General features: G+C 53.1%; 1 long non-coding RNA gene and 1 pseudogene across 1 annotated transcript; one reads left to right on the forward strand and one right to left on the reverse strand.

The window, feature by feature from the left end:
* The first annotated feature begins 17,847 nt into the window (after window positions 1-17,847).
* On the forward strand, window positions 17,848-18,542 carry LOC138102648 (olfactory receptor 14J1-like; annotated as a pseudogene).
* A 71-nt stretch (window positions 18,543-18,613) lies between these two features.
* LOC138102666 (uncharacterized) lies at window positions 18,614-20,730 on the reverse strand. Its single transcript, XR_011147472.1, has 4 exons — window positions 20,630-20,730; window positions 20,306-20,361; window positions 19,716-19,747; window positions 18,614-19,188 (listed from the first exon to the last, which is right to left on the reverse strand). It is a non-coding gene; the product is annotated as an uncharacterized lncRNA (long non-coding RNA).
* Window positions 20,731-20,938: the final 208 nt, after the last annotated feature.

Below are 20,938 nucleotides of genomic sequence, written 5' to 3' on the forward strand. Positions count from 1 at the left end.
GCTTACGAGTTGAACACTCCACCCCCCATATCTTCATGAAATTACAATGGGATACTCTGATATATCATAGCTTCACAATAGACTTTCAGCTTTAAGCATCTACTCTTTTTCTTCCCTCAGGTTTTCAGCTCTTCAGAGCAATAGACGGGTTAATCTCACCTCAGCCTTGCAGCTGGAATGCGTCTTATCGCTGTTGGTCACGAAGCTGAAATCTTGGCCGCAGTGGGGGGGGGGAGGGGGGGTAGGGTCCCGGGGGGTGGGGTCCCACAGCCCTGGGGGGGGTCATCCTGGAGCCGTGGCCCGGCCCGGCCTGGCCCGAGCAGGGGCCGGGCCCACTGGCCCCCGCATGGGCACCGCAGCCACCTCTCCCAGCACCAGAAATGAGAGAGAGCCTGGGGGGGCAAATTTGTCTATTCTTAAGTGTGTATCACAGAGGCAGTCACAACTTTAAGTGGCTCAAAGAATTGTCCATATTCAAACTGGCCATCTGATAGGTCCTGTCAGGTCATAGAGGAAGCTGTAAGGAGAACCTCACTTCCGAGACTCAGCTTGCTAACCTATGACACTTATTTAACTGTTATTAAAGACCAAAACACTTATAACAAGGAGGAGATCGGGTTCCCGGGTTTCCCCTGAGGCACCCAAGCAGATGGTGAAGGTCCCTCCCAGTGAGGTCGGGTGTTGAAAGGTCCCGGTTGAACAACCACCAGCACAGGCTCACCCACAGTATGGAGAAGCAGTGAAGGAAAAACTCTGCAGAAGCAGGGAATTCTCTCTGCAGCAGCAGTCCCACACCAAAACCACAACTCCAGCCCTCTGAGCTGGACAAGACTCCTCCTCCATAGCTAAGAGACTGCTGCCACTGCACCGCTTCCCCCCTCCCCTCAAGAACCATTTCAATGGAATTTGAAGAAGCCCAGCCACAGCCAGGGGATTTTTTGTCTCTTGTGTCTGTTCATCATCTCTGAGGCAACCAATGGGAGAAAAATTCCCTGAGAGACAGAAAAAAGAAGAAAAACCCTAATCTTCAACAATCCTCCTGCTTCAGCCCCAGCCAACAAGGCAGCAGGTAACATCAGCTAGTACCTGTCACTTTATCATCCCTCTTCCGATTTCCTGGCCCTCATTTTCTTGCTCTTTTACCTCTCTTTCTTCACCCCAGTGGCTAATTTTCAGGCCCAATTTTGCTACAGCTATATCCAGAAATTGTTGTTCTAGTATATAGAAAAATCTCGAGTATTCAGATGTTTCCTTTGTGAAAAACAGGAAAGAAAGAAGTAAAGAAGGAGGAACAATAATCAGGCTTAAATGGCAGCAGAAATGTGAGCTGGTCCTTTCTGAACATTGTGCTGGTTTGCCCTGTTCCCGTGAGCAAGGACTCAACAAGGGCCTCATGGCAATAAAACTTTGTGAGCCCAAGTCAGGTGTCTGTGTCTGTATCACCCTCGCAGGGTGAGCGATACATTCAGATGCTCCATTTCTCCTCAGGTGGATTCGCTGTCTGGGAGGTAGAGCAGCAGCGTTCTGGAAGGAAAACAGCCAGTCTGAGCACAGCTCCAAAGAGGGGACACAGGGAATGAGCATTCCAAGCTGCAGGCACTCCTGGCCTCTGGGTTCAGAACTGGAAACAATCCCAGGGTGGGTTTTCCATCCCAGCAGAGCTCTGCCCCTTCATTGTGTGCCTGCAATGTGGAGGCTGCTGCTGTTCTTTCAAAAGGTGTTGATGTGGATGAAGTCCTCCAGGACAGAGGAGGGACCTTGAGCTTCCCCAGGTGTTTTTCACAGAGACAGTCCATGGGTGGGGGTCACTGGATCCATGGCCAGGCATGGCCATGGCTGCAATGGAGCTTGAGACAAAAACACCTCTCACACAACTCAGACAGAGACTCAAGGCCCAAGCTTGAGCTTAAATGGAGCTTCTGGAATCTAAATGGAGCTCCTGAAGCTTAAATGGATTTTCAGGCTATGTGGATGAAAGCCCCAACCTAGGAATATTGCTCTCCTCTTGGTTGTTAACCAGCCCTCAATCCTATAGGATCAGAGACCACAGAGTTTCCAGTGAAAACACTTTGGAGAGCCAGCACAGCCCAAGTTTGTGCCTTAGCTACATTTTACTAATCCCTTCTGCTCCCACCTTATGTACCAGAGTGACCAAAATCTGGAAGATGGCACAAAAATGAGGAGCACTGATAAAACATCAAGATCAGGGCATGCTTTTGGCCTAAAGCCAAAAGTCCAGGAGCTGGAAACACGGATATTTCCTTGAGGGAAGTGCTGACACTTGCACATGTCTGGCTGGGGCCCTTCCCCACTTCTGTGGTTTGGCTTTCTGGAACATGCCAGTTAAAGAAGGGCTTTCTTGGGACAGAAATCTGCCAAAAAGGCCAAAGCAGAGCAGACAGGGCTTTACACTCTTCAGCTACACCTGCTGTGGGAGGACAAGGTGGGATGGGGCTGTCCCTGCTGCTCTTGCACTTTGTGCTGCTGAGGAAGCTGAAGCCAGAACTGCCAGACCAAGCCCTGCTTCCCAAAGGTCGATGGTTGCTGTAGGGTTGAACCCACAGAAAACCGGGGATCCTTTATTCTTCTCCTTTTAGACAATGCCTGAACTGCACCATCAGAGCTGTTCTGGGGCAGAAAAGGGCTGAAAGGGGAATAACTCAAACAAACTGTGAGGAGAACACTGGGAGCCAACGCAAGGGAAAGAAAAGGTGTGAAGATTGAGCTCCTAGGCATGGACCAAGAGTGCCCTGGAGAGACAAGCAGATCAGAGGATCCCCAGCAGCACTCCCAGGAGTCCAGAAGGGCTCTCCTTGGAATGGTCTGAGATGAGATCCCACTGTCTCTGGGGTCTCTCCCATTCTACTTTGTCCTCTTGTGATGTCAGTGGCCAGTCTGACCAGGGCTGAAGACCTCCTGCAACTTGTTGTGTCTTCAATGGGAACACGTAGAAGGATGCAGGAGCTGGAGGTGAGGAGAGGAATCTCAGAGAATATCCAGAGGGCACAGGCAGGTTTTGAGGTGAGATTGACACCAGAGCTGGTGACAGTTCAAGGACAGGGCACTTGCTTGGATGCATTTTGGGTGGAGATATTTTGGCGTTCTCTAATTTGGCTGATGCACCATTTCTGAAAATAAAGTGACTTTCCAGGCTGTCCCTTGGACAGGCAGCTCACCCAGCATGCCTGCTTGTCCCAGAAAGAGCAGTGGCAAGGAGCACTGAGCAAGCAGGAGATTCCAGTGCCAGGTCCTGGTTCTCACCCTCCAGCCCCACATAGTTCAAAATAGCCTTTGGATAACACCTAAACACAATTCCTTGTAACCTCCTTGACCAGAGCAGAGCCTCCAGGGCTTCAGATCTTCCCTGCTCTGCTCATTTGAACACAGAGACTCAGACACCTGTTTTCCCCCCAGCAGCAGCCCAGCAAGGCATGGGGGTTTCTCTGAAAGCAGCTGTGGCTGTTGGTCAGGGGCCCTTGCTGGGGCTTTGTTCTTTCCCACACCTGCAGTAAGTGCTGGGACATGACCTTCAGCCAGGCTGGGTGAAGACCCTGCAGAAACCTTCTGCCCCTTCCCACCTGCTGTGAGACCTTGCTCAGGCTCCAAATGCCAGTCTGGAGAGGCCCAGGACACTGCCAGGGTGTGCATTGTTGTCATAGGTGAGCAAGCATAGTCTTGGAGGTGATGTTCTCGCAAAGGACTGCTTACAGCTTTCCCCATGACCTGACAGAACCCATCAGATGGCCAGTTTGAATATGGACAATTCTTTAAAGCAAATTAAAATTGTGACCGCCTCTGTGATCCACACTTAAGAATAGACAACCCCCCCAAATCTCTCTGTTGTTTCTCATGCTGCGACAGGTGGCTGCGGGCCCCGTGCCACGGCCATCCTGGAGCTGATGGGCCCAGTTCCACCCATGGAACGCCCCCAAAGCCCTGCTGTGGGCTGCCCGACCAGCTCAGCTCCCCGCTTTCTACTGGGATAAGCTTCATTCCAGCTGCAAGGTCGAGGTGAGATTAACACTTTTATTGCTGTGAAGAGCTGAAAACCTGAGGGAAGAAAAAGAGTAGATGCTTAAAGCTGAAAGTCTGTTGTGAAGCTATGATATATCAGAGTATCCCCTTGTAATTTCATGAAGATATGGGGGGTGGAGTGTTCAACTTGTAAGCAAAAGCACCTGTGCTGAGATAGGCAGATGCTGACACAGCTGTAATTTCATGAGAAGTTTGGACAGGGACAGATGGACCAGATGAGGACTTTTGCTCCAAATGGGAAAGGAGAAAACCTCAGTTCCTAAAGATGCTCCCAGAGATAGTCCTAACGATGAAGATGAGGAAGAACCTTTCCTCCCAGGGAAGGAGAAGGGCCTCTGTTTTTGTTTCTGAATGGCTCAACCTTAAAATTATACCCCAAAAATCTTCAAGAGTGGACCCTTGAAAGCAGTTGTGGGAAAAGCTGCAAGTCGGGGGAAGGGACTCACATGTGAGCAGAGAGACTCCTCTTCCTAAATGGACTGAACAATATTTGGAAGTGGGCAGCTGTCTCGTTGTGATACTGTTTTCATAGCACGAGCAAGAAGAGACTTCTCTTTCTAAATGGACTGAAAAAGGTTATTATGGAAGTGATAAACAGACTGAACATCGTAAGGGTTGGCTTTTTACGTTGTCAGGAGGGAGAAGGGAGGAAGGTGGGAGGAGGAGAAGAGTTCTGAAGGTGTGGTATAATTTTTTTTCCCTCTTTTAGGTCTGTTAATAAACTTTATATTCTTTCAAGTTTGGTGCCTGCTTTGCATTTCTCCTAATTCTTATCTCACAGAAGATAAAGAGTAATGAGTATTTTGAACCAAACCACAACACTAAACTGGTGTTTCAGCCAAACCGAACCCGCTACAATTGTATCTGCCTGAGCTGCACAGGGCTCTGGATTCAGGGGCTCTGGCCCCATGCAGGGAGCTTTGCCATGTCCTGTGTCTCTGGCTGAATGGCAGTGAAATTCCTGGCTGCAGCACAGGAAGCCATGGGAATCCTACCCTGAAAGATCCAGTGCTGTGCATGGAGGTTTCTGGTGGCACTTGGGTGTGGTGTGGGTGTCGAGGAGATCGCATGCCCAGGTGTGATCAGCTGGACACAAGGCTTACAGGAGACACACAGTTTTCTGCAGCAGCTGAACATGGGGCTTGAAGCAGGAAAAGTTTTACTTTCACATGCATGCTGGCTGGGAACAGTGAGAGGTTTTGTAAACAAATCTTTTATCTTGCACCTGCAAGATTGTTATGCAGCTTGTTATGTTACTGATTGGAGAAATATTTTGAAATGGGTGTTGTAGGGTTTAACCAATCATTCTAAGAGGTGGATGGTCAAAGGACCAATAACCTTATGCCTTTCAAATGAACCAGATTGTATAAACAAGTTTGGAAATTAATAAATAATCCCATCCCTTTCCTGGACTGAAGTCTATGTTGTTTCTCTCACCATCCCTAGTACAACAGTGGCACCCAGGCTCCTGCCCACTGCTTCAGGAACTCCCAGCAGCACCTTCCACTGTTCTCCTCTGATTCCCAACAAAGTCAGCATGAGGATGAGCAGGAGAGCCAAGCTGAGCCAGGTTCATCCCTGCTGGAGCTGCATGGCTTGGGGACCCCTGTCCCAGGGACCTGAGCCCACCTGTGCCTCTGTGCTGACACCACCTGAGAACTGAGCGGGGAGAGCAGCTGGAGTTCCAGGCACACCTGAGTGGAGAGGGAGATTTCTGTGGGGTGGGATAGGCAGAACAGGAGCTGATAACTGGGGCAGGATGGAGCTGTGAGAGGGGTGGGCAGAGGAGGACCCACCCATAGCAATGATGCAAGGACTTGTTGTGCCATGGCAGAGCTTTGGGAGTGCAGGTGTGTGGAGACCTACAGAGAGTGTTCTGCCTTTCTGCTGTTGTGTCTCTGTCTGCCATAAGATTTTGGAAAAAGCTGTGGAGATGAGAAGCTCTCAGCAGTTTCTCCTGCATTATCTCATCCTTCTTTGTTTTAATAAAATTTTCTATTCTTTCTATAATTGAATCTTCATACTTTTCATCTCATAATTCTTTAGAAATCTTTTTGAATTCTTTAGAATTCTTTTCATTCACTGTACAGACTTGGAATGATGGCGTAAATGAAATAAACACTCACAATTAAAAACGTGGAAAACAGAAAATTAATAGCAGAAAAATGAAGAGATAGCAATTGTTAGAGGTCACTATTAATGGAATTTATTGTAGTAATTGAACGTTTGGTAATATTTAAAATTTCACAGTGACTCAGGTCTTTTTTTCTCACAGCAACACCAGAGCCAAGGCAGCTCGTTCCCTGGCTGGAAGCTCTGCTCTCAAGCTGCAGGGCACAGCACAGCCCCGCTGCTGTGGTTTTCCTCCCCACACTCACAGGCTGCACAAACACAGCAAAGCAGAGAGGAAACCTCTGCAAGGGGCTCCTCCTGCACAGCTCCTCTCCCCCAAGGCAATTCCTGCCCTGGGGACTGTTGCACACCCTGGCTGAGCTTGCAGGTACCTCTGGAATTCCTCTGCTCCAACCCCACTGCTCCAGTCGGGCTGATTGCAGGTGCTTGCCCAGGATCAGGTACATCCAATGCAGCTGCCTACCTCAACAATCAAGTTTCCAAACTTTTCATGTGGTTCTCTAAATCTGCCCTGAGTGACTCCCCTGGCTTCAAGTTTCTGTTCCAAAATTCCTGTGGGGCAATGGAGACCCTTAAAATAGAAACATCCTGGCTCACCAACCTGAAAAGCATCTCAAAGTGCCCTGAGCACAAACCCGTGGGTGAGGCAGCTCTCCTGTGGAGCAGAGCTGTGCCATTCTGGGGCTCCATGGATGGACAGCCCGGGGCAGCTCTGCTGTCACCAGAGGTTTGTGTGTGAGCAGCTGAGTCCAGCACCCACTGTCCTTACCATGAGCTCAGGACAAATGAAAACAACAGGCTTGGGGTTAACACATCTTCACTTCTGCACTTCTAGGTTAAAACACACTTTTCTCAGATTTAATTTGTTCTGGTTGTTGTTTCCTCTCTCATGATGTTCCCAATATCAGCTGTGAACTGGGAGGGAGGAAAGACTCTGGTCCTTCCCAGTTCACACAGAATGGCTTTTCCCTTGGAACAGAGAAATGAAGGGCTGGACTCTGGTCACAGACCTTTAGCAGTGCCCTGATGGTCAGTCCCTGCCCTGAGAGAGCCTCCTCTGCTCTCACAGTTGGCAGAACTGCACCCATGAGGAGAAAACCAGCCCTGCAAAGCCCAGCTCTGTCAGTGAGACAAGCCCATACAGCTGTGGTGAATGTGCACAGCCCCAGAACCTCCTCCCTGAGGACACTTTGCTGTCAGAGGGGGAGATCAGAGCAGGATGGTCAGTGCTGGCCTGAGTGGCCACAGGGGTCCAGCAGCTCTCTCCAGCCTCCCCCAAAGTGGTGCCCTGGTTTGACCTCATGGCTGCACGTCCCCCAAAGTGGCACAGCTGGAACAGTCCAAGAGCTCTCTCAAGTCCTTACTGAGTATCTCCAGATCTCCCACACATTGAGCAGCAGAGACATAAGGGCAGTTCAGAGCTATGGAAAAAGTAAAAATCCAAATAATGTTCTAAGGAGATGGCTCCAGAGTGCCTGTATTACCAGCACTGTCACTTGTGTCTGTGTTGAGCTTGGCCAAAATGGGTTTGACTTCGGGTGTGGGGAAGGGCCCTTGCATTTGTGGTGCAGAGAAAAAGCAACCTCTGTTCTGTGCTCAAGGTAAAGAGGCACCTCAAGGGAAGAACTGCTAAAGCAAACATCAGCGTTTTGGACATAAGGAATGTCTTGGTTTGAAAGACAGGTGTCTGCTAAGGAAGGCAGGAGCCTCCCTTGGAATGGAGAATATGATCCCCCTTCCCTCCAAATTATTATAACTTCAAAATTAAGGGGCTTTTAGGCAAAGATATGGGAAAAGGAGTAACAGTTCTGTACTAATATATCTGTCTCAAGACAAACAAACAACAACGATGGCAGCCACAACAAACAGAACCAGAGTCCCAGGAACAGCCTTGTCCCGGCCACAGGCACTTTCCCCCCGGTGCAGTTCCGCTCACGGCCAGCAGGGGCGCTGGTGGCTCCCGGCCGGGCAGGGCGGGTGCGATGGCTCCCCCGCGGCTGCAGGGGGCGCTGTGGCGCGGGTCCGGCCGCCTCTCTCCGTGTGGGCGATGGCGGGCACAGCCGGCAGGAAGGGATGGAGAAGGAACTTCCTTTACGAACCCCATGGGGAAGCCGATCCCTGTGCCCCCTCTGGATAGTAAAAGGAGCTGTAGCACGAACCTCAGGAGAAGCACGCTGGAACAGCAGGACCTCCCGGCAGGCAGAGAGTGAACAGCTGCAGTGTCGCACAAACGCGGAGCAGACGGCAGAGGCACGGCAGGGGTTGGGCAGCAGCAGCAGCCCGGCTCTGGGACACGGCAGAGAGAGACTCCCCGGGATTTCTCATCGGTGCTGGCTGGAACCTGGGTCTGGGCTGTGCAGAGGGGGGCGGTCCCTGGCGGGAAGTGGGGTGTTCCCGGGTCCTGGGGGGCACACACTGGCTCTGGGCTTCCCGACAGCAGAGCAGTGAGAGAAGCCAAGCCAGCAAGCTCAGTGGCAGTGCCAAAGCAAAAAAAAACCAAAAAGAAGCAGGCAAAACCCACAGGAACAGCAGGATCTCTGGCCTGAGATACCGGCCATGTGTGTCTCGTCAAAGAGCCCATGCTGGAAGAGAGGGGCTGCCTTTTGCACCGCCCCCAACGCCCTCCAGAAACGCTGGCTTGGCTCTGGAACATCGTGATAGCCCCAGAGCCAGGGAGGATGGGGGTGGGGACAGCTGCCACCCCTGGCCACAAACAAAACAAAACAGATTAAACCTCCACAAATGGGATGGGATGGGATGGGATGGGATGGGATGGGATGGGATGGGATGGGATGGGATGGGATGGGATGGGATGGGATGGGATGGGATGGGATGGGATGGGATGGGATGGGATGGGATGGGATGGGATAAGACATCATCCCCAACACAAGGAACCTCTAGAAAATCTGGCTCGGACATCAAAGTGCCTCAGCAAAATGCATGCAAAGGACATAGATGCAATCCTCTTTAAGAGGAACTTGGATAGAGGGGTGTCCAAGGCAATCTGAGCAGGAAAGGATTTGGGTCCCCCTTGATGAGCAGTTTTATATGAGACCCACAGTTCACAGTCAGTGAAAGTCAGCACAACATCTGAGCAGTTGGGAGCACAAGAAAAAAACATCATTTCCTATTTGTTTGTCAATCTAATGAAGTGAAAGATGGAGTGCAAAAAGGCAGGAGGGGTGAATCCAAGGGAATGACAGCTGCAGAAACTGTGCATACATCTCCTTGGTCCAGGCTGACAGCTCCTGGTGGCTCCTGTGGGGAGGGGATGGAGCAGGTGGCACTGCAAATGTCATGCACAGGGATGTTTTGGTCTCAGTGAATTTCACAGTCCAGACATGTCTGACTCTCCCAGTCCTGGAACAAGGAGATATCCTGCCATGTTGTCCCTCCAGCAGATATTGGAGCTGTGGAAATTCCCCACAAGGACCAGGCCCTGTGAACGTGAAGCTGCTCCTGTCTGTCAGTAGAGGCCTCATCCCCTTGTTCTCCCTGCTCAGAAGGTCTGGAGCAGACTCTCACTCTAATATCACCTGGAGCTCTGCTCTCTTTAATCCTCACCCAGGAGCTCTCCCTTGGCTCCTCAGCCATCCTCAGGGAGCTCCATGCAATCCAGGTTCTCTCTCATATCTGGCAGAAGAGCTGGGAGCAGCAGTGAGGAGAGGGCAGAGCAGGGTGGAGGCCAAGTGTCAGGAGGGCTTTGCAGGGAGGAGGCTGCCCCAGAGGGACAGGCACACACGGCTCGTGCTCTGGGCTCGCAGGGTGCGGAAATGAAAGCGGGGGCTCTGCAGGCGCAGTGGCCACAGCGGGGATGAGGCAGGGCCCCCACTGGCCACAGCTGCTCAGTGTGGGAAGGTCCTTCCACCCTCAAAGATGCAGCAGGACCAGTCCCAGGCACGCTGCAAGCCCCGGGCCAGGCAGCTCTTGAAGCGCTGGGCAGAGCTCAGCCCACAGCAGACGCTGCAAGGAGAGGCTGTGGCTGCAGTGCCTCAAACAATGCTGGCCCAGGGGGGATGTGCCAGGCTGTCTCCTGCTCGCCCGGCCTTCCTCCTCCTCCTCCTCCTCCTGCTGCTGCTGCTGCTGCTGCTGCTGGGTGAGTTGGGGATGGCTTTGCCTTGGGGCTCAGCACTGCAGGGCTGCTGAGTGGGGCAGGACAGGGCCTGTGCTGGGCCCAGGGCAGGCCCCAGGGGAAAGGGTGTGTGGAGCAGCCGTGCAGCCCTGAGGGGCAGAGCTGCTCTGGGGAGGGCAGCAGGACCAGTGCTTCCTCCAGCTCCCATGCACCTCTGAGCAAAGGGGGCCATTCCCAATCCCTCTAAGGAGGCTGAGGACATGGTGTGAGACTTGTCAGATGTTGAAATGCTTTAGGGAACCAGAGGCATCCATCTGAAACCACAAACCCACAAAAATGGGCTTAGGCAGGTGTAAATCCAGGTGCAAAAGGAGATGCAGGATGGAGCTGCATGGGTAGGAAGGTGCTGGCCCAGCAAAGACTCAGCAGTGGGAACATGGACAGGGGCACGGGGCTGAGCTGGGCTGCTGCCCGTCTGACCAAACCCCTCTGTGCCCCACGGTGCAGGTGCCGGTGTGATGGCCCAGGACATCTGCAGCTCCCCAGGGCATGGTGAGTACAGGGATAGGTCCTGTAAGGGGAGTTGTGTGGGACTGGAGTTGGAAAGGGAGAACATCTTTGTCCCCCATGTGTGAAGCCCTGGAGGGAAAACTCTTCCCCTTCCTGCTCTGACACCAGTAACACTGTCCCGAGCCATCCCTGTGCCATCTCTCCAGGTGACCTCCCAGCTCCTGCCTTTGATGTGACCCCCACTGCTGCACAGGAAGGAGAACAGGTCATATTGCAGTGCCAAATTTCCTGGAAATCTCCTTTCACCCGAATCATCTTCTGCAAGGATGGGGTGCAGGTGCACAGCCTGAAAGCCCAACAGGGGCAGGGGAGCTACTACATGCACTTCACTGTGATGAGGGAGAGCGCAGGGACATTCACATGTGGATACCAGCACAAGGACAACAGCAACCGAGTGAGGAACTCTGTCCTCAGTGCTCCCACAAACCTGAGTGTCACAGGTGAGTCATGGCACTGGGGCACACACAGGAAACACTCCAGGGCTCCTGAGACCCCAGCTGAGGGAGGGGATCCTGCCCTGCCCCATGGCATGTCCCTGGGCAGTTGGGATGCTGGGCATCAGGGTGCAGTTCAGCACAGCCTTGGGCACCAGGGACACTCCTGCCAGTCCCAGCAGAGCATCCTGCTCCTCTCCTGCCCCAGCATCACAGAAAGGGCAGAGTGGTGGTGCCAGATCTAATGCAGAGCCACAGCTGAGCAGGGCATTCATTTATTGATCCCCACAGTTGATAGAGGGTGGATTGGGGGTCCCCACAGAGTCTCAGTCTGTGCAGGACCTGCGGGTCCAGCTCCCAGGCGGGGCCATTCACTGATAGTGAGTGATTCCCTCCCTGCACACCAATCTTTCTTCAGCTTTGGGCTGAAGGCTCCCCAGCTGCCAACACCAGGACTTTGGAGATTTATCAATTGGAATCTCACTTTGGTCGACGGGAATATCCTGCTCCCTGCTTCCTCTCCCCATCACGCCTTCTGTGCTCTCTACCTCTAAGAGCATATGTTAGAAAAAGTCAGGAGATTTTCATGAGCTGGGTGGTTCCACCATCATCCAACCAGTCAAGATGTGAGCTGAAGGGGCTGCTCAGTGTCTGGGGTGGTTCCTGAACCAGATACGGTGATTCACATGCTCTGGATTTCTCTGACAGACAGAAACCCCTCGATCAAGACAGGGCTGCAACCCAGATGTAAGTGATTGCTCATGAGCACTTTCCACCATATCCTTCCTCCTAAAAGTGCCCTTTCCCCTTTATGACCCTCCTTTCTTCCAGGGCCAGCCATTCCCCTCTGGATCTGGATCCTGCGCTGTGTCCTCACCTTGCTCGTCTTCTCATCAGCCCCCATCATCACCCTCATCCTGGAGAGATGGAGCCCCTGGGCCACTGGTGCTGCCCAGCCTGCACACATCCCCATCCCCAGTGCCCTCTGATTCCCTCCCTGCCCTGGACTCCCTGCTGTCCCTGCCATCCCTGCGTCTCTGCACCAGGAGCAGAGTGTGACCAACACCAGCCCCAGCTCCCTTTGGGCTCAGGCCAGTGGGGCCCTGTGCCCAAGGGATGTGCTGCCATTGCCCTGCTCTGCTTTGCTCAGCCCCTGCTCTCTCCTCAGACACAGCCCTGAGGACCTGGCACCCATCCAGGGCTGCTGAACGCCTGCTGAGGCACCTCCTGCTCCCAGGGAGCAGCATCTCCATTGCCAGGTCCATCCCTGCAGCCCAGAGGGACACACAGGGACGCTTTGCTGGCTGCAGCCTCACACAGCCATGTTCTGCAGCTGCTGCATCCCTCCAGCATTTCCCATCACCCAGGCTGATTCCAGCAGCCCAGGGCAGTGCCATGGGCACCCATGGGCTGGTTACGGTGCCCTTGTGCAGCACCTTGGTCAGCAGAGGCTCTGTGGGAGGCAAGTTATAAAGGGTTTGTTCAGCAGTGGGAGGTTGATGTTGCTCCTCTCTTTCAGAGTGAACCCTCTGAGCAGAGCTGAGAAAGCTGCTTCACTCTCGGCTGTTGGGCCCACGTGTACTGGGAGGGAGCTGCCATCCCCCACCCCCAGTGATCCAAGGGTGCCCTCCCTGATGGCACTGCTCTGGCAGACACGTCGTGGAGAAGCGCTGAGCTGAGGATGGCTGAGCCCATCTCCCCATACCCAGGTTCAAGGGGTGGCCATGCTTGTCCCTCTGCACCCCATACCCACCTGTCCATGGGCCAGTGAAAACCCCATGGGCTGAAAACCCCACCCAGCAGAGACGAGTGGGGTTATCTGGCTGCAGGACATTTTGGGGGATGCTATCTCAACTTCAGCATCCCCCAACATGAACCCCAAGCTCAGCACTCCCACATCACCGGCTGCTGTTCACACGGGCTTATCAGGAATTATTCCCAACTGAATGTCACTTGAGTCATTTACAATTCTCCTCAACAGCTATAAATTCAATCTAGCACATCCTAATGAAATCTGTCATTATCTCAAACTCTTCCAGTTCTTCCTTAGGTGTAAAAAGAGACTGGTTTAACCCCATCCAGGAACCAAGCCCCACACAGCTGCTCGATTGCTCCTCCACCAGCAGGGTGGGAGAAGGAATTGGAAGAGCAAAATCTAGGAAACCCATGGGTTGAGATAAAGACAGTTTAACAGGTCCAGTGCCAAACAACTTCTTTCCTAGTCCATTTCTGCTGTCTTGGCATTGGTCAGGCAGTGCCCTGCTGTGAGGTGGCAGGTGGGGTTTCAGGGGGAAGGATTTTATATGTAGATATGAAAACTTTTGCCAACAACGAAACATTTCTGAAGTTGTTATGCTGTTTATTTCTGATTTCTGGACACCACCCTGCACAAGACTGTTCCACATTTGTTTCCTTGTCACACCTGAGGTAACTCTTTTGAGTTTTGTTGGCTGACTTTCACTCACCACCAGAGGAGTTGGTTCTGAAATTACAGCCCCAATTTCCCGTACAGGTTTTGCTAGGGCACCTCTGTTACCAGTGGCACCCATGACTGCTGGTACACTGAAGGGTTTCAGTGTAACAAGGACCCCTCTCCAAAGCTGCATTTTGGTACTTTTCATTCGTGCTGCCCCATCTGGACTAGATCCTGTAATTGGCACCTGAGCCATCCCCATCTGCCACAGGAAACCGACACCTTCTGCCCTTGTACAGCAACTTCCCAGGGATGGCAGAAATTGGGCAGTGTCTGCACATGCTGCTAAAACTGCTGCACATGACCACTGATAGCACACAGGTGCAGCAACATCCTGCCCATCAGGATCCCTTATATTTTGTCACTGATCACATCCCGGTGTACCTGATCCTCACTGCCTATAGGGCTTAATAGACCATTTTCACCCATTACTAAGTGGACAGGTGCAGCACCACTCTCCCAAGCTCCCAAAATCCACGCCAATGTGCTTTTACCTCACTCTTTTGGGGTATAAGTGTGTGTGATCTGTACCTGTGTCCAGCAGATCACTCCATATGCAGGAGGGGTTGTGCTTCTGCCCCCTCCCTCTGTGCTAAATCTGGCTCAAACTCACTCACCAGGCATTGCCTCCAAGCAAGCTCCCAACCTGCTGGCACAGCACAGCCCACCCACAGGACCTTCCAAACACACTCCCCTTCCCTACCCTCAACAGAGGGCTTAGGGGATAAAAAATCTCCCTTCCTACCTGGGCTTTATTCTCTCCTATCTGCAGACAGCACAGCACAAGTCTGGATGCACAATTGCTTTGCTCAACCAATTATTGAGGGCAGCAGGTTCTGCCTGGTGTTTACAGCGACACAGATGAGGTGTGTCCATCCCTGCAAATGATGCTGCCCGAGGCTAAACCCTCGTGTCTTCATTGCATTTGGAGGAGGAAATGTTTAATTCTCCACAGTGACTTTGATGATTGACTGTGCAGCATTAGACATGGTGGCCATGACCCGCACATTGCCAGCAGAGACCACAACGGGCTCCTGGTACTCACTGAGCTTGATTTGATGGAACATACTGCTGTCATCAGTGGGGAGGGGTTGACCGCTGTACATCCTGGTGTAGTCATTCTTCAGGTTTTCATAATGGCCTTTGTACAGGGAGATCTCCAGGGCCAACTTCATGTGGAAAAAGCTGTACATCAAGGGGTTGCAGAAGAGGATAGCCAGTGTGAAGGTGTCTGCCTCGCAGACCAGGACCCCTGTGCAGCCCCAAAAATGGAGCCTGGAGTTGGTGAAGTGGCTCTGCTCTGTGACACCTGGTCATGGGGCTGGGTGGGTTGGTGCTGTGGCCACTGTAGAAGTAGGTCGTGGAAGGAGAGAACAGGTGAGGAGGAAAAGGGATGGGGAGATCCCTTGGGCTTACAAGGGAGTTGGTCCAGCCACTGGAAGGTGCTCCAGAAGATGGTCTAACTTGGATTTTCTGCCTGAATCCTAGATGAATTCTGTCTGGCAAGGGCCTTCCACCCCCTGTTCCCTCTTCATGGTGTTACCTGGGGTTGTTCAAGGCGACGTCCTGGGTTTTGTTTGTGATCTGGATCAACACACTCCGCTCAAAGCATTTCCACACAAAATCTGCACTTCTCTCCATTGTATTCTCCAAAGATCTGGGCAGGTCTCTGGTGGTAAGAAGACTTTGGAGCAGAAAAATCTGTTGAGAAAAACAGCTTTCTGATAATAACTGTGTAAAGTCCTTCTTTGATCTGATAAACCAGCAAAACCATAAACTGTTTCCTTATGGTCAATGAAGAAACAAATGTGGAACAGTCTTGTGCAGGGTGGTGTCCCACAAGCAGAAATAAACAGCATAACAACTTCAGAAATGTTTCATCATTGGCAGAAGTTTGCATATCTACATACAAAAGTCCTTTCCCCTGCACCCCACCTGCCACCTCACAGCAGGGCACTGCCTGACCAAAGCCAAAACAGCAGAAATGGACAACTAGGAAGGAAGTTGTTTAGCACTGGACCTTGTTCAACTGTCTTTATCTCAACCCTCAGTTTTTATAGCAGTATGGGACAGGAATGGTGTTGTCCAGAGTGGAACATTTACACCTCAGGCAGAAAACCCCCTCTGACAGGACAATTCCTGCTGCAGGAATCTATCCTTCTCCACTGTTTAGAGAGGGACCATTTGTGATTACATTTGTTGACTTCAATGTACATCCCACAGGGATGATCCTTCTGCCTTCGGTGCTCTGTCAGCCTGGAGCCCCAGGGACACGTGGAGGGAGCCCAGAGGGGGCAGAGAAAAAGCTGCCTGGGGCTGGTTCCTTGGTCCTGAGCTGGGCCAGGCTCCTGGGACACTGGGAGCTCATGGAAAGCAGAGCTGCAGAGAGACACATCTGCCCAGGAGCAGCTCCTCTCTCAGCCCAGCAGGGCTGGGGCACTGCCCACAGGCACCCAGGGACAGGAGAGAAGTGAGAGAGGGTAGAGGCAGAGGGCACAGAGGATTCTGAGAGCTCACTCTGGGACGAATCCCCACAGCCCTTCACAAGTGAGTCTCCAGCTGCTGGGCAGTGGATGGAGTGTCCTGGAGGGGTCTCGCAGAGTGTGCACACCCCAGAGCAGATCAGCGCTGACAGGGTGGCCCCCCCAGGTTGTTTTATGCAGAGAAGAGACCCTGCAGAGCAGAGCTTCCCTGCTGCCCCCTCAGAGGGAGATGCCCCCAGGGCTGCCAGGATGTGCAGAGCATGGTCCCTGCAACCCATGGATCTGTGCTGGGGCAGAGTCTGTGCTGCCTGCGAAGGTCAGCTCTCAGCCTGCCCAGGGAGCTCCCACATTGCTGTGTGGAGAAGCTGGGGGTGGAAGGAGCAATCCCTGGCAGGGCAGGGTCCTTCTGCTGTTGAAAGGATGCTCTGAGGGTCAGGGCTGCTCACAGCAACACATCCCCTCCAAAGTATTTCCTGGGGGATGTTTCAAGGGGAAGGACAAGGTAGGGGCTATCTGAACCAAAGGTACTTTACAGAGTCCTTAGATTCAGTTTCCCTCTGTGATGGGGAGGCAGAGAGATGGTTGTGGAGTTGTCCTGTTTGTATGAGAAACTTGAGAGTCCTGGAAGATCAAGAGGTCAGCGAGGAACTCATAAAAGCTCTTCACTCCCTTCAGCCTACAGACGAACACCTACATCATCCTCAGGGTTTCTCTGAGCTGTCCTTTAGGACCTCCAAACACCAAATGGACCACAGACAATGCCAAGCTGTCAGGAGAGCTCTGCAGTGCAGATCTGAGCACACAGCAGTAGGATGGGGTCTGTGAGCACTGACAGGGAGGAGATGTGGGGACAGAGAAACTGCTCCTGGCAGGGACAGCTCCAGGCAGCAGAGACATGGCCAGGGAGGCAGGCAGAGCTGCTACCAGGAATGCCAAGGGAGCAGGATTCAGGCACTCCCCTGCAATCCTCTGAAGTGCAGACACCTTCCCTGTGCTCTTCTTCACCCAGGCCATGGATTCCCAGGCTCTGTAATCCCCTCAGCATCCCGACCTAGGATGAGTTTTAACACCCCATGAGCCACAGCTCTCTCCCTGTTCTCTGTTCCTCAGCAGGAGCACTGAGGCATTTCTGTGTGCTTCCTCTCCTGTGCTGCCCTTGTTCTTCCCCTTGGACCCTCTGGGGAGGAGGGGTTCAGCTGCAGCTGAAAAGCTGTGTCCTGACCCATAGATGTGCTAAATCTGACATCTGCCCTGGCATCTTTGTGTGCTTTCCTCCATGGACAGGTCCATGCCCTGAGGCAGGAAATGTCCAACAGCAGCTCCACCACCCATTTCCTCCTGCTGGCATTGGCAGACACGCGGCAGCTGCAGCTCCTGCACTTCTGCCTCTTCCTGGGCATCTCCCTGGCTGCCCTCCTGGCCAACGGCCTCATCATCAGTGCCGGAGCCTGCGGCCAGCACCTGCACAGCCCCGTGTTCTTCTTCCTGCTCAGCCTGGCCCTCAGCGACCTGGGCTCCATCTGCACCACTGTCCCCAAGGCCATGCACAATTCCCTCGGGGCACCAGGCACATCTCCTACTCAGCATGTGCTGCTCAGCTCTTCTTTGTGTTCTCCTGGTCTTGTGCAGTTTTCCCTCCTCACCATCATGTGCTACGACCGCTACGTGTCCATCTGCATAGCCCTGCACTACAGGACCCTCCTGGGCAGCAGAGCTTGTGCCCACATGGCAGCAGCTGCCTGGGCCAGTGCCTTTCTCACTGCTCTGCTGCACACCCAATATGTTTTTACTGCCCCTGTGCCAGGCAATGACATAAACCAGTTCTTCTGGATCCCCCAGATCCTCAAGCTCTCCTGCTCCAAATCCTACCTCAGGCAAGTTGGGCTTCTTGTCACAAGCTTTGTCCTTGCTCTGGCTGTTTTGTCTCCCTCAAGCTGTCCTGTGTGCAGACCTTCAGGGCCATGCTAAGGATCCCTTCTGGACAGGGACAGCACAAAGCCTTTTCCATGTGCCTCCCTCATCTGGCTGCGGTCTCCTTGTTCATCAGCACAGGAATGTTTGCCTACCTGAAGCCTCCCTCCATCTCGTCCCCTTACCCAGATCTGGTGGTGACAGTGCTGCACTCAGTGGTGACTTCAGCAGTGAACCCCCTCATCTACAGCCTGAGGAACCAAGAGCTCAAGGATGCCCTGTGGAAACTACTGGAACACACACCATTCAAGCAACAACAAAGTGCCCATCATCCTCACAGGACTGCCAGGGGAGCTCAGGAAATCCAAGGACCAGCTGTTCTTAATAGAAGTAATTTTTCACTTGTGGCACTTGTATGGGATGGTGATTGACTTCTTTATTTGTTTGTTTATTCAATATGCATAATATGTGGAATAGATTTTATATGTATTTATCCACGAGACATTGTAAATACATGTGCAAGTCACAGAAAGACTTCTTGGTTCAAGCCATCCAGAATCCATTTCTAATGGAAAGGGCTGGGCCTGGTGGAAGGGCTGGGTGTGGCCATGTTGGCCTGGCCAGGCCTTGTGGGGAGGTGTTGCCCTCCCAAGCCAAGCCCTGACAATTCCCCACTGAGAGAGCTGGTGAACACGAGCCAAGGGGCTGGCACACGGCAGGTTCCTGGGGATGGGGACAAACCCGCTGGGAGCTGCAGGGAAGCCTGAAAACCCACTGTGCCATGGTGGGTGGGAGTGGGGGTGGGAAGGGAGAGGTGGAGACCATGGTCAGAGGAGCAGCTGCAGGAGCAGCCCCAAGGCTCCCAGCTGCCAGCCCTTGGCCAGCACAGCCGAGCCCAAGCAAGCCCCAGCTGGACCCCCCAGCCCCATTTTCCCAGTGCAGGAGCTGTGCCAGAGAGCAAAGGCCGGCGTGGGCGATTGTCCCGGGGCACTCGCCGTGCTGGAGCTACCGGGGCTGGCTGCGGGAGGGCCTCACCAGGGCATATTCTGTGTTGCTGATCAGCTCCTGCCTGCCAGGCTTTAGAGGGAAAAGGAAATCCTGTTATTTCAGCTGCTGGCTGCAAGCCCTGCACAAGCCTCTGGCCCTGGGGTAGAGGAATGCTGCAAGGAGCTGGGCCTTTCGATAACCAGGCTGAACTAATACAAAAAAAGAGATAACATCAGACTGGGGGGAAATTCTGAGTTTCCAATTTCTTCTTAGTTGCTGTTTTCCTGTAGTTTGTTACTTTTTTCTTTTTTTTTTTTTTTTTGGGAGGGGTGGGTGGGCAGTTACCATTTGAAAAGACCCAAAATTTTACATCAAGCACTTAAACATGACCAAATTTTCCAGGGAAAATATTTGTTTTAGATTCCGAGCAAAAAAAAACACAAACTGATAGACAACTATTTTATAACTATGTTATTCTGCCACTGCTTGAGCTGAGTTTTTGGTGGGAAATACTCTGTGACACTCCCAGACCAAACCACCAGCACAGACCCTGACACTCACATCCCATCCCCAGGGCATTTCTCCCTGCTTTGGCACCAAGGCTGAGCCCAACTCACCCTGTTGTGTCCAATGTGGGCGATGGTGGAGTCTGGTGGAAGCAAAAAGCACAGAGTGAGCCCTTGCTTCCATTTCTGGGAGGGAGAAGCCCCACCCTGCCTTTGAACAGCAAATTCCCCAGAGTCAGGACTGAATCCCCTGCCCTGTGTCCCCCTAATCTCACCCCACTCCTGGCAGCAGAGGAAGCTGCCCTTCCCTCTGTGGATGCAGAGCAGGGATGGGGGGTCTGTTGTCACCTTTCTTCTGCAGGCAGGAGCTGGGCCGTGCGTGCAGGGAAGGAGCAGAGCAACGGCGTGGGGAGAGATCTGCCCTTGTGCCATGGGCAGTGGTTTTGCAAATGCCACTGGGACATGAACTGCTGGGATTTCGTGTGGAATTGGAAAGGGTCCTGCTGTGAGAGGAGGGATGGCGAGCATGGAAAGGGGGTTTGGGGCAGGTCCCTGAACTCAGTGCAGCTCCTGAGGCTGCAGCACGGCCGGCCCATGGGCTCAGGGATTCTGGTGGTGCCGGAGGGCAGCCAGGCCACAAGAAGGGGGTCCCACAGACAGAGGGGTCTGTGGGTCACCTGTAGGAAAGTGTTGGTACTCACACTGTATTTCATTGTCCTCGGTCACTTCGGCCTCCTGGCTGGGAACTTGCTGCTGCCTGGAGAGAGTTGGGGAAAGGGTTTTGGGGTCTGTGCCCAGACTGTGATGAGCCCATTGGAGTCATTGCCGTGGATGATTCTGTCTTGCATCGGGTCCATGGCTGGAGTCAAGGCCAGGGCAAGCCCTGCTCCTCCCTGCCTGCACCATGGGGGAATCCCCCCACGGGCACAGACCATGCTGCCCCTGGACAAGGACCACCCCAGGGGGCTGGGATGCCCCCGTCTCCATCAGCCCCAGCCCCGCAGCCCCCAGGGATTGCTGCTCACCTTTGGCATCTCTCTCTGCAGGCCCCTGCAAGGAAAAGAAAGGCAGAGGTGGGAGGCAGAGTTCCTGCACAGCTCTGCCTTTCCCTGCTCTGGGCTGTGCAGTGAAGGTGATGGGCTGAACCTGCACATCTCACTGGCAGAGGGATTTTTCTGTCCCAGCCTTCACAACCCTCACTCCCCTTTCCCAGCCTGGTTTCTCCCAAGTTCTCAGCAGCTGTGCTCAGCCAGAGTGTGGAGCAGCTGTGCTGGCTGCACTCAGGGCAGCTCAGAGCCTCAATCCTTGTTCCCAGAGAATGGGAGCCAATGTGT

The sequence above is a fragment of the Aphelocoma coerulescens genome, unplaced genomic scaffold, assembly GCF_041296385.1.
Source record: "Aphelocoma coerulescens isolate FSJ_1873_10779 unplaced genomic scaffold, UR_Acoe_1.0 HiC_scaffold_97, whole genome shotgun sequence".
Taxonomy (NCBI): Eukaryota; Metazoa; Chordata; class Aves; order Passeriformes; family Corvidae; genus Aphelocoma; species Aphelocoma coerulescens.